The following is an 11,321-nucleotide window of genomic DNA, read 5'->3' on the forward strand; positions in this document are numbered from 1 at the left end:
GTAATAATTTCCAATAAATATTTAGAAAAAATATTTAAGTTGTTACAAAATTAATTTAAATTAATTTACAACTCAAATTTAATTTTCTATAAATATATATTGCATTTCGAAAAATTAAAGTATATAAGAATACAATTTTCGAAAAATGCATATTAAAATAAAAAATAAATCCTGGAAAAATTATTCTAATTTAATGTTGGCCCAAAATTAATTAATAAAATTAATTTACAACAAAAAATATAATTTTCCTATTTAATTAAATATATAAGAAAAATTTCAAATATTTAAGTAGATGATGAAAATCAACTTAAATATTAATTTTCTATTTAATTAAATACACTAGAAAAATACTTCAAGCAAAAATATCATCTATCTAGATTTTCCTTCGACTAATTAATTCAATTTCTAATAATATATTTAATTCAATTTATTTTAAATTAATCAATAAATGAAAAAATCATTGATTTAAGTTGATCCAAGAATTAATTAAAATAAATAATTAATTTACAACTTAATCTATTTTTCAAGATAAAATTCGAAATTCTAGCATTTAAGAAATACAATTTCGAAAATTGATTAATAAAATAAAGAAAAAATATATTTTGAAAATTATTTAAATTTAGTTGAAAAAAAAATAAATTTCAACTAAAAATAATTTTCTATTTAATTAAATGTCATGAAAAAGAAATATTTAAGTATGATGATAAAAATCAACTTAGATATTTAATTTTCAAATTAATTAAATGTATTAAATTCAAGAAATAAATAATTAAGTGTAGAGAAGGCTTAATTATTAATCTCTAGTTTAATACTAGGAAAAAATATATTTAAAATAAATTGTACCAAAATTAATTAATAAATAATTAATTTCACAATTTATAATATTTTCCTATTTAATATTAGAAATAATAAGTAGTCTATAAATAACTATCTAGAAAATATCTTATTTGACTAAGTATCTTTTCCACAAAATTTGAAAAAATATCTAATTTAAGTTGTACTAGAAAAATCTAGAACTTAAATATTTTCAAATTTAAATTTAATTAAATATCAAAAATTAAGTTGTAACCACTTAATTTGAAAATATTCCATTTTAAGTTAATATTCGAAAAGATATTAACTTAAAAAATATCTAAAGAATCTTAATAACCAATGCCTAAAATTCCTCAACTTAATTTTGAAATTTGAAATTCAAAAGATATTCAGATTTAAGTTGGTTAGTTGTAGATAACTAAATATCAACTTAAATAAGAATATTTAATGAAAAATTTAAATTAAGTTCCAGAAAGAATCTAGATGGTTATAATTCTATATTTAATTAAATACAAGAAAATACATATAGTTTAGCTTAGAATAAAAAAAATTCTTTAAACTATAATTTTCTTAAATTAATTTCAAAATAAATGAAATTAATTATGTTGCTAATCAATTTTATTAGGTTAAACTAGTTTAATTAACCTAGTACAGTCATTCAAATCAGGCAAATGGGCCTTCACAATTGGGGTGGTTTGTGTGAGGGGTCCGGAGTTCGGTATGTCGTACCCACTTCTATGGCTCCCAACTCTCACACAAGGCCCAAAAGAGAGGAATTTAACCTTAATAAGAACAACTGTTATTAATTGAATAAGCCCAAAACTAAATGGGCCTAAATAAAATCTATCAATGACTATGACATTTTATTTAGCAACATTAACCTATATGCATCTATAATAAAATTAAACACATAGGCTCACACAGGCACACTTTGGATGGGTCCTATCATGTTGCTAGGTCATACACAGATGAAAGAAGATTGTAAATATACCTGTTACAAATTATTATCTTGACCAAGGGAGCCATCAGATCATTAGATCTGGCAAAAAGTAACCATGGCTATTTGCAATCAAGTAATAATAGGTTTTAAAAACTTACACATAAGCTAAAACACATACTCCTGCAACAAGGTTAGTTGGATAGTTGGATGTAGGATTTATTTAATTTTAAATTAAATATTTAATTTCGAAAATAATTAATTAAATAAAAAAAATAATTTTTCGAAAAATTTAAAAAAAATTTGAAAAATTCGAAATTTTTAAAAAATTTAAATTTAAAATTAAACCTACAATTTTTGAAAAATTAGGTTTCAACCAACCTAAATATCATTTCAAAAAAAAATTGCTAACTACTTTTAAATTTTAAATGTTATTTTATAAATAAAAATTAAATAAAAAATTAGAAAAGATAAATAAATATCTTTTTCAAATTTTAAATGTAATTTAAATAAATAAAATAACAAAATTTAAAAAAAAAATTAGCAAAATATCTTATATCATTTAAAAATTACATGATTATTAATATCTTATTTTTAAATTTAAAATAAGATAAGATATAATCAAATTTTAAAATAAGATAGATTTTTAAGCAAAAAGATAAATACTAATTCTATTCAAATTCAAATTACACTAATATCTTGAATTAAATTAAAAAAAATTTAAATTAATTCAAAATGATAATTAGAATTGAATTAGGAATAGTAATAGTATATATACAAAACCATACAAAAAATTGGAAGTTAATTCCATGAAAAAGTATGAAAAATTGAAGAAAATTGAAAAAATTCGAAACTGTACGGACAGTTCTGCGATCGCAGGAAACTATCAGCACAGCCCCGATTTTGTCAAATCTTCAAAAAATCATAACTAATTCAAATAAAATCCAAATTGAGTTCTGTAAAAGGCTAACTTGCTTAATTTTTTCCATACTATCCAATAAAAATAATGCCAGAACCGAAATAACAATTATTTTTCACGAAAATTTCACAATCATCAATCAATCATCAAATAACACTCAATACAACATGATACCATCCAAAGAACATACAAACAATCGTTTTAAAGTCCAAATTACATGTAAGTAAATCAATTACCATGGCTCTGAGGCCAGTTGTTGGAATTTATTTTACCAGGATCTTAGATCTACTCACAAGTATGTTTATTAACATCCTAAATATGAACTTTCTAAAACGATAAATTAAACACATATAAAGTTTAAGAAACCTTACATTGGGTGCAGCGGAATATAATGACTCCTTCCGTTCAGATATCTAGCCCTTGATTCCTTTACTGTAGCGAGCATTATCAATATCTGAACCTGGATCTCTTTCTCTGAATCTTTGATGCTGAAACTCCTTTGCTGATGATCTTTCTTCACGATCTTCCTCACTATGATTGAGGTATCACTTGATGTGTGTGGGCACTACTCATACACTAAGGATTTCGAAATTCTCAAGAGGGAAGAGAAGAAGTGACAGCTAAAGATAGGGAGAGAGAAGGCTCAGGTTTTTCTCTGAAGGAAAAATAGAAAATTTAAGTGTAATTTTCCTGAAGCCTTCACTATCTATTTATAGCATTCCACTAGGGTTAGGTTTGAATTATTTGGCATTAAAATAATGAAAAAATCAGTTTAAATTTCCTACAAAAGTGGCTGGCCCTAAACTTAGTGGATTGGGCCTTGCTTTTTGCAATTTTGCAATTTTAACACCTTTTGTATCTGATTTTCTCAAAAATGCCAATTTCCTAATTCAACCATTTAAATGCCAATTCTAACTATTTAATAACTATAAATAATTATTAAATAATATTGTCATTTATCATATTTATTAATTGAACCATACAAAGTATCATAATTAACAAATATGCCCCTATAAACTCTTTCTTTACAATTTCGCCACTTACTTAGTGAAAAATTCACAAATAGACATAGTCTAATTTGAGAATTATAATTAATTAATCAAAACCAATTACATGAGTCTTACAAGCAATATTATCTCAACTAGTGGGGGGACCATGGGTCTATATAACCGAGCTTCCAATAAGTAGATCAAGAATTTAGCACTAAAATTCACTAACTTATTAATTCTTCGTTGAATCCACGCATAGAACTTAGAATTGCACTCTCAGTATATAGAATGCTCTATATGTTCCACCATATAGACACATCATTAGTTATCCATTGTTATAATCCTAATGTGATCAATGATCCTCTATATGAATGATCTACACTGTAAAGGGATTAAATTACCGTTACACCCTACAATGTATTTATTCCTTAAAACACTTGACCCCGTATAAATGATATTTCAGCTAATGTGAAATGAGTACTCCACCATTTATGTTCGTTTGGTCAAGCTCGAAGGAGATCATCCTTTGCTTACTATTTGCCAGATAGAAGCTATAGATTCCATGTTTATGCTAGCGCTCCCACTCAATTGCACTACCGTGTTCCCAAAATGTACGTATCACCCTGACCTAAAAGTAGGCTTAACTAACAAATCAAAGAACACGAATAGCCTTTCAAGATTGAGCCTAATCATATCAGGATTAAGATCATTTGATCTAGGATCAACTAGGCGATATTGACTTGAATAGATATTACGGTAAGTTTAATAAATCTAAGTCAAAGTTCAATATCGGTCCCTTCCGATGCATACTCCATGCATCCAACCTGAGCTTTACTTTAACCAATGTTCTGGAAAGAACATAGTATTTCTCCAAATACAAGTAAACTCTTGTTGTAGATTATCATATCAGTAAAACCACGTGTGCGATAAATCTAGGAAACTTTATTCACATAGTCATGTTTACTTTCCAATGTGTTGACGGCACAATAAACAGGATCAAGTATGTGAAAAGGGTTTCAGATGAATTTATACATTATGTACATATAATCATGAAATAAATCATGTGAACCATGCAACATTAAATGTTATTTCTGATCTATATTAATAAGTAAATCTGATTATATTGAAATGAGTTTTATTTAGGGCATAAAACCCAACATGTGTAGTATTTTTTTTTTCAAAGAAAATAAGAGAATTTATCATAAAATAGAAAAAATAGGAAGAAAAAAAATAGGTTGCCACCTAAACTCTTCTTTTGCTTTCCTTTATATATATATCTATTCTATATAAAGTGTGCCTATATAACAAAATTCTTGGTTTTTGAGAAATTCATGGGTAACTTTTTATTTATATTAAAAATAAAATAATTTATTAATAAAAATAAAATAATTTATGAGAAATTCATGGTCACCTTTTATTAATATAATAAAATAAATCTCATTAAATCCAAAAAAAATACAATTACCAAAATATCGATATTAGACGAATAAAATGATAATGAGAACAATCGAACCGAGATATTTGAGAGACCTCAATTCATCCAAGAGACAAAGCGCCATACAATTCCAATACCTCACTCATTCAATCAATCACATCTCCTATATATATCTATTCTATATAAAGTGTGCCTATATAACTGAAATTCTTAGTTTATGAGAAATTCATGGGTGACTTTTATTTTTATTTCATAAAATAATAAAATAATAATAAAACAAATCCTATTAATATTTGAACTGATATTTAGTATATTTCAACTCTATATATAATCACAACTATAACTCTAGAAATTAAAAATATATATATAAAATAAATTGAACATTAAACCGCATATACAATTAGTTTGTTGAGAGAGATTAGGAAAAGAACGAATTATAAATGGAATTTTTTTTTACCAAATCGTTTAGGTTTCCTCTAGCTATTTATCTTTATTTATATATTTTTTTTAATCGCAGTCCACTCCCACTATTCAACGAACAGAGCAAGCAAATTCTTATTGCTGTCTAGATGGATGAGTGAATCTGCGAAAAATGGAGGATCTGACGCAAATTCGCTGTGAGAAATTCAAAAAAATCGTCCCCCAATTTCAGGTTCTGATCCAATTGGGTCTTTTTTTTATTCGTAAATCATCCCCCAATTTTTAAGATTAATTTTTTATTTTCTAACATTTTGAGATTTTTGTCTCCTTATTGAATCTTTTCAGATCTGTATTGTTTCTATCAAAATTAATGAGCTCACATCGTTGTTGTGTTATACGGAGACTAAACTATGCCATTTGTTATATTTAACCTTCACATCAAAAAACATGTTATATTCTATATTTGGATTATGTTAAAAATTTGATCTTATGAAGAATACGTTTAATTAGCTTAATGTGTTTTACTATGTAGTATATTCATATACAGTCCTTCTTTTTCTTTTCTATCTTCGAAAGGATAGTTAATAAATATAATATATAACTTTTTTTATTTGAAATAATATATAGCTTTTTTTCACTCTCTCTAATATGAAATAACAAAAAAAAACTGAATTATCCATGCGCGTTGGGTCCACATGAGTCAAAAAAATCATAAAATTATCCTTTACAAAAATGTACACTGATATTTTTTAAAATTTTTTTTGATGATCTTAAAAAATATTATAAAAATAATATCAAAAAAAAAATTACTTACCCTAATTTCGTTTTACCTTAAGAAAAAAGAAAATTAATTTTATACACAAAAAAATTATTACACAAAAAAAAACATCAATTATCAAAAGCAGTAAGACTAGCAAAAATATATGGACATGGTTTTCACTTTTTGTCGACACTACCATATTCAATTTATCAACGAAAAAATGGACAATCCAGATATATGCGGACCCGGCTAAAATGAAAAGTGCAAAATACAAAAATTACACTATTGTCTCTATCGAAGCAAATGAAGATTGAAATCTACCAATGACTATGATTAGTTTTCTTATCTACAATTTTTAGACAAATGCTATCTTTAATTATCAATAATTTAGAGATTGATTTTTAATTTTCTTTTTATCTTACACACATTTAAGTAATGTTTCTTTAAGTATTGGAACATCAATTTGTAATTTATTTTTGGATTAACTTAAGAATCATCAAGCTTTCTTAAACACTAATATATTGCATTCGGTATTCACTTTTAATTGACAACATTATAAAATATAATATTTAGATACACATAATAATAATCTCACCTAATAATTAATAATATTTTTTCTTTAATTTAATTGTATCACTTTTAAATAACATAAAAAAAAAAAAAATTAGCTTAAATTTAGTACGTAGATTTTTACTAGTATATATATATATACTGCCCAATTCATACAACCAACCTATATATACTGCCCAATTCATACAACCAACCTCTCATTACAATTACTCCTTAACCTTCTTTATTTACTATCCAAAGACCTAACAAATACATAGATAATTGAGTATATATATATACACCATCCAGTGTAGAAAAACTGTAACTAGAAATATTCATATCAGATGAATAAAATGATAACGAATTAACGAGAACAATCGAACCTGAGGTATTTGAGAAACCTCAACTCTCCCAAGAGCCAAAGCTCAATCTCATACAATTCACATACATCACCCATTCATTCAATCAATCTTATCTCCTATATATACTGTCCAATTCATACAGTTTTCTCTATTAGAAGTCTTAATCTGTATATTATGAGCAGTTTTCACCCTCTTTACTTATTATCCTAAGGCCTAATTCAACAAATAAATACATAATTGAGTAAATACCAACTACACCCAAATAGGAAAGAAGCAACTTTCTAATAGAATTCATAATCCAAAAGTCTATGAAAGAAAAAAAGATAAAGAAAGAAAGTGGGCTTTATCAATAATAATTCTTGATGTTATCATTATTATTTTTGCTGAAAATATAAATCTTTTTTAAAACTAAATAATTCAATATTTTATTAAAGAAATTATATTATATATTATATATTTTTAATTTTTACGGTTTGAATTGCTTTAATAATTATTATGTGAGTTGTTAAAAAAGCGATTTATGTTATCTTGGTGGTTTTTGGTGTTGTACATCTATGATTGCCTTTTCTAAATATACTTATGTTATTTAGTTGGATTTTATTCTAAATAAGAATTTACTATACTATTTATATTATATATATATTGCTAAAGAATTTTTCTATTTGTTTTTTTGGATCGATCAGGTTATAATTGTTTGCCTCCACATCTGAATATATAAAATGTGGCAAATTCTTGGTTTATGAAAAATTATTGGGTGACTTTTTTTTAAAATATATATATATTTTTTTTATAAAATGTGGCTATATAACAGAATTCTTGGTTTAATGTTATTATTTATTTTTCTGTCAAAATGTTAACAGAATATTCTAATATTTGACAGAATATTCTGATTAGAAAACGTTAATTATAATTGATTAATTTTAGCTAAATAATCCTACCAAAATTTAATCTAACAAATTTCTCTCTTTAGAGCAAAAACCCTAGCCTCCAACACAACCTTTACCAGTTTATAATCTTATTAGTTATAATTTCTTAAGCTATATATTTAATAATTTTAATTTTTATTTTAAAATTTAAAAAATACTAATAAAGACAACATGCTACATGCTATTATACAAAAGTATTGCATTTATATATCCCACGATGTTTCAAAAATACTTTGGAAAGTTCATCTTAAATTAATTAGTAATATGTAATAAAAGATATTAGTTATAAAATTATTACTTCAAACAAAGGAAAGTTCTAGCGGTGCTTCTACTTTCTAATCATCTCTTGGTTTCGGGCAGAGAGTCATATTCATGTGTTATGTGTACGTTAAACTTTTGTTAATAGGACAGGGAAGAGAGTATGGTCTTACAGAACTTGAAATGTGAACCCGAGTTGTCAGTATATACATAAACCTCAATTTTGGTTTCTTTAACCAGCTGCCACACATATGTTACTTACTCTGAATTTATAACCATTTACAATTTTTTAACACTCAAAAAGTTACTGAGTTTGTTTTCTATAGCTCTACTTATTAAGGTAGAAAAATATTTTTAAATTGACTCCTCTATTTCGTTTATTAAATGAATTATTTTCAAGTTGACACATTAACTTAAAAATGACACAATAATGACCTACTACAAAGTATACACTTATATTCATTTTATTTATTGAGAATCAAAACTTCAATCTTCTTCACTAGATTAGCCAGACTGACACAATATTTGAACATAAACACAGGACGCAATATTATAACTCAAACTCAAAAACACTTAGTCGAAACTTGAATAAATAATGCCACTCTTTTAAGTTTTAAGACTGTATATGACTAGGCAATTTTAGTTATTTTTTTGCTAAGGACAAATTTGTACAATTAAAAACGAAATCTCCCATCCATAAATGATCAGAAAGACATAAAAGTCGGCTGACAAAGTGAACAGGATGAACATGGATATGGGGGTCTTTAGTTATTGTATTATCATTGTTGTTACATAGTTGATCATTTTTAGATTTTTGATGTGAAATTTCGTATTGTGAGCTTTTTAGAGTTTCTAATAGACTTCAATGAGTAATAGATTTATATAATTATACTTGGAATAAATTTTGATAATGTTGTTTGGAAGATTCCTATTTTGTTATTAGGTAACATAATATTATTATTCGTTAGGACTGTCACAATTATTAAGTGAGAATTAATGAATCAATTTAAAAACCTTTCACTATATTGAAAGGTGAGATTGATTTTAATATTGGCTTAATTATATTTTTTATTTTGTATATCTATTGTTTTATTTGAAAATAGGTGAATAAATGACTACACTATATACAACAACTAAGGACATCACTCTAACTACAAAAAGTTAGAAGAATAAAATGAGAGTGTTAGAAAAATTTGAAAAGCGGACAAATAAGAGTTCACCACTCAAATATCAAAAGCTTAATGTTAGTAGACAAAAAAGTATACAATCAGTTAATTTACTGTTGAAATTGTCAATACTCTACTAATAAATGCTATATTTTCTGAATTTTGCTTGTACACGCGTTGTAACAAATTATTATTTCATAAATATATATTTTTTTTCCTTAAAAATGAACACAGGGTGATGATGTTGAATCTAATAACTAATAATATTTTTTTTTAATTTTTAATTGTATCACTTTTTAATAACATAGAAAAAAACTAGCATAAAATTTAGTATACGTGCCTCGCACGTAACTTTTTGCTAGTATATATACATATTGATTGATAACATCTAAACTATTTTTAAATGATGTGAGACTTTTTGTTTATATGTGTAGTGTATTTCTCATTGAAAATAAGAGAATGTATCATAAAATATAAAAAATAGGAAGAAAAAAAAAATAGGTTGCCACCTAAACTCTTCTTTTGCTTTCCTTTATATATATATTGATATATATATACATATAGTGATGATTGGTAAATTAATTTTGAGAATTTTGATTTTATATGCTTAAATAATTAAAAAAATTTATTATTATACCAAAAACTTAAACCATAAAAAAACTATACTTTTTTTTTCAAAACCCTAAAAATACCCCCCTCACAATTCTCTCTCTCTCTCTGCATCATCTCTCTCTCTCTATCTCACATCCCAACCGCCCACCCTCACCACCACCTCCGACCCTCACCGCCACCTCTGACCACCCGCACCAACACCCCGACCCAGCCCCACTCTCTCGGACCGCCCAAAAATCGCACCCCGAAACCCACTCTCTCTTCCTCTCTCTCTCAAATCGCAGAAAAATAATAATAAAAAAAAATTCCCACAGCCGATGGTCGGACCTTGGGGTCCGACCATCGGACCTCTCTCTTCCTCTCTCTGAAATTTGAAGAAAAAAAAAAAAAAAGGTCCCACAGTCGATGGTCGGACCTTGGGGTCCGATGGGGTCCGACCAACCGGACCCATCGGACCTCTCTCTTCCTCTCTCTGAAATCTGAAGAAAAAAAAAAACCCACAAAATCGGACCCAAAAACTTTCTTAAATCTAACAACTAACAATTCCAAACAAAGTCACACACAATATAAATCTTAAAACACTTTCTACAAAAAAAAAAACAAAAAAATCACACCTTGCCCATTTCGAATTTGTCCGGTGACCGTCCTTCGGGTTGGGGTTTTCGTCGGGGTCCGTCGGCCGAAGGTTTCGTGGGTGGCGTTTGGGTCTGATGGGGTTTGGGTTCGTGGGTGGCGTTTGGGTACGACTGTGAGTTGAGAGAGAGAGAGTTGGCTGAGATGGGATTAGAATTTGAAATGGGAGGGTTAGTTTTGGAAAAGGTGTAAAATTGTCATATATTACCAATTTTACTAAGTATATGTTTAGGGAAAAAATAATATGGTTTTGTAAGTATGGAAATTCAAATTTCCCTTAATTTTAGTTATAAAAAATTATTTTTAACTCGAACATATAAAAATTTAGAATAGTAAAATAAAATTTTTAAACTAAAATTTATTTCATAAATATATATAAAATTAAAAATTATTACTACAAAGTTAATTATTAAAAAATAAATAATTACTTATATAAATAAATATGTATATAAAAAAAAATATTGAGTAAGAAATTATTCAATTACTCATAAAAAAATAATATTTTTTAGATAAAATAAAGTAAAGTGATAAAACTACTACTT

General features: G+C 26.2%; 1 non-coding gene across 1 annotated transcript; it reads right to left on the minus strand.

Annotated features, from left to right (window-relative positions):
* Window positions 1–9,051: 9,051 nt before the first annotated feature.
* LOC115703424 (small nucleolar RNA snoR99) lies at window positions 9,052–9,151 on the minus strand. The gene has a single exon (XR_004009189.1). It is a non-coding gene; the product is annotated as a small nucleolar RNA snoR99 (small nucleolar RNA).
* Window positions 9,152–11,321: the final 2,170 nt, after the last annotated feature.

This window comes from Cannabis sativa, chromosome X (genome assembly GCF_029168945.1).
Source record: "Cannabis sativa cultivar Pink pepper isolate KNU-18-1 chromosome X, ASM2916894v1, whole genome shotgun sequence".
Taxonomy (NCBI): Eukaryota; Viridiplantae; Streptophyta; class Magnoliopsida; order Rosales; family Cannabaceae; genus Cannabis; species Cannabis sativa.